Source organism: Sphaerodactylus townsendi, linkage group LG15, assembly GCF_021028975.2.
Source record: "Sphaerodactylus townsendi isolate TG3544 linkage group LG15, MPM_Stown_v2.3, whole genome shotgun sequence".
NCBI classification, from domain to species: domain Eukaryota; kingdom Metazoa; phylum Chordata; class Lepidosauria; order Squamata; family Sphaerodactylidae; genus Sphaerodactylus; species Sphaerodactylus townsendi.
The window spans coordinates 23,794,546-23,797,919 of record NC_059439.1 but is presented as its reverse complement, the minus strand read 5'-3'; positions in this window follow the sequence as shown (position 1 = coordinate 23,797,919).

Below are 3,374 nucleotides of genomic sequence, written 5' to 3'. Positions count from 1 at the left end.
ACAGGAGAGAAAGGCGGAGTATAAATCCAAACTACTACTACCACTACTTCTACTGCTATTAACTCCCACCAACCTGTGGGGTGATGTCATTTACTAGGTAGACTATTTCAATGATTAATTTGCCATTGTCCTCAGTCATCTACACTTAAAAAAATGAACTAAACAAATAAATGTATGAAGGTGGCACAGAAAATAGAAGCTTTAGAGAGGAAGGAGCTAAGCTGGCAAACACTAAACCACACTTTCTCATTAGTAACATGCCATTAATATGGCATTGCCTTCTCCTTCTGAGTTACCCATTCCACACTATCCAGATCTGACCATTAAACACAGGACATTTCAGAACAAGTTTTTTTTAAGTGACAATGTCCTATTACTAGCTTTTCATTACAGAAAATGTTATAATGAATTACCATTACATTTGACAGCATTTTCCCAAGGAACATACAGCCCAGGGGTATTTCTATATTCTTGTGCCAGTATAAGTGGATTCATTTTTTTAAAAAAAAGAACTATACTGGAAGTGAAGAATTTGCCAGTTCTCTTTAACTTGTGGAGATATGTAAATGAATTAGAATAAGTCATTGGGCAAAAAAGTTTTCATCCTTTCATTTGGAGCAAAACAACAACAAAGGAGCTTGGAACAACTAGGAGTTTGGAACAAACAACAAGGAGCTTGGAAACTAAGAGGTTGAAATTTCCACTTCTGTTTACTCCCAAGAGAAGAAAGATGGCATGGTATAGCGCCTGATCTCATCAGATCTTTAAAGTTAAGAGGGGCTGATACTTAGATGGGAGACAGTCAAGGAAGATTCTGCAGAGGAAGACAGTGATAGACCACCTCTGTAAGTCCCTTGCTGGGGTTGACATAAGTTTGCTGTGACTTGACCGTACTTTCTGCACACGCATTTACTCCCGACACAGGTAAAGCAATACAGTTTTTGTTCTGCTTGACTGTTTATTAGTATCTCAGCACAGGGTCCAAAAGAGTAGATAGAAAGAACTTTTTTTCCCACTGATCTGATCCAACAGGGATCTTCTTATGTACTTGTGGACTGCAGTTTTTTTCTTTCCATTTACACACATTTTCTTTACTTCCACTGACTATATAGTAAGTAGCCCAGTTGTGGCAACGAGGATGATTGAGGGACTAAAGTACCTTCCTTATGAGGAGAGGCTGAAGCGTTTGGGACTCTTTAGTTTGGAGAGGAGACGTCTGAGGGGGGATATGATTGAAGTCTATAAAATTATGCATGGGGTAGAAAATGTTGACAGAGAGAAATTTTTCTCTCTTTCTCACAATACTTGAACCAGGGGGCATACATTGAAAATGCTGGGGGGAAGAATTAGGACTAATAAAAGAAAACACTTCTTCACGCAACGTGTGATTGGTGTTTGGAATATGCTGCCACAGGAGGTGGTGATAGCCACTAACCTGGATAGCTTTAAAAGGGGCTTGGGCAGATTTATGGAGGAGAAGTCGATTTATGGCTACCAATCTTGATCCTCTTTGATCTGAGATTGCAAATGCCTTAACAGTCCAGGTGCTCGGGAGCAACAGCCGCAGAAGACCATTGCTTTCACATCCTGCATGTGAGCTCCCAATGGTACCTGGTGGGCCACTGCGAGTAGCAGAGAACTGGACTAGATGGACTCTGGTCTGATCCAGCTGGCTTGTTCTTATGTTCTTATTACTCATTAATAGCTTTGTTGGACCAGATCAGTGGCTTGTCCAGGTTAGCATTTTTGTGGCCAATCAAATGCTCCAAGAAGGACCACAAGCAGGACCACTAGGACCATGGCACTGTTCCCTCCTGTTGCCTCCATTCAGTTCCTTTGGCTAATCCCCTGACTACTAGGCAAATGAGATTAACTTGACCTTCATTCAGCATGAGGGGAACTTTCTGAAAAATTTTTTTCACAAGTTTTCAGAATTGCTGTTGATTTTTTAGAACTTTCATATTATAAACCTTCCTCCTTAGTCTTTATTGACTGGTACAAATCATAGTGGCGTATATAAAAATGAGTGTAAAGGAACTAAAGTTGCTGGGTTATTGATTCCTATTAACTCACTCTCTTGACCTCATAATAAAAGTGCTTGGATCAATGAATCAGAGTTGATCACCCCTAGTCTCATCCCTAAAGCCCATTTCAGTTCAAGCAACATCTGCAAGTGGACACTTTCTCAACCTCTTCTCAATGGTCAGGACTATCAAGTTACAACCAACTTATGGAGACCTCGGAGAATCTTCAAGGTAATTGCAAACAGAGGTGGTTTGTCATTTCCTGTTTCTGTGTAGCAACCCTGAACTTCTTGGCAGTCTCCAACCTAAGTACGAATCAGGGCTACTTCTAATATTTCTAGTAGTTCTTAGCTTTTAGTATTTGATAAAATCAAGCTAGTGTGGGCCATCCAGCACAGGTTCTCTTCTGACCTCTTCCTTTTATCAAATGGTCCAAGCCACAGCTGCTTTCTAATTCCCTTTTCTTTCTCATAAGTAGTCATCCTGTTTGATTTTCCCTGCTTGGGAGTAGTCAAGCTTCTTCCTTTCCTGCTATTCCATACTATTCATGAAATCTGCTCATGTCTCAGATAATGTACTAAATATTTCATTGTACAATAGTTTAAAGGCAAAATGCTTACAGTCCCTGTTGGTATGCAAAAACAATCTGACCCCCCCCCCCAAAAAAAACCCCTATACTGGTTTTTGCTAAATTCTAGTGTTTTTATATGGCCTTTTAGTCAAAGGCTCATTCCGCACATGCAAAATAATGCACTTTCAAGCTGCTTTCACAACTGTTTTTGCCATTCCGCACAGCTTCAAAGAGCCCTGAAAGCAGCTTGAAAGTGCATTATTTTGCGTGTGCGGAATGAGCCATAGAAAGGTGGAGGTTGTTCAGATTGTATTCCTGTCGTCCATAGAGGTACATGAGGGTTTCCCAAGTCTCATTTTACATGCTCCATAAACATCTCCATGTATTTCCTTAAATGTTGAAAGACAGTGTTGTAGTAACATAATTACAGATATCAGAGTTGTTTTAATGATGTATCATTATTGTATGATGTATCACACAATTATTGTATGATGTATCATAATTGTAATTTTATCAAGTATCTTATCAAAAGTTAACTGCCTTGGCAGCCCTTGTAAGGACAGAAAGGCAGGATATACACTTTGTAAATAAATAAATACAATAAGTGTTAGCCCAAGTAGTTTGATAAGGGGGAATGTGGGAATTCGTGGACACTGAAAGTGAGCCTAGAAACCCAGGGTTTTTTATCCAAACAACATTTTTGCAGGTGAAAATGGAAGTATGGACTACAAGAAATCTATGCTGGGGACCAAGAGACATTGATGGACAAAAGCCATCTA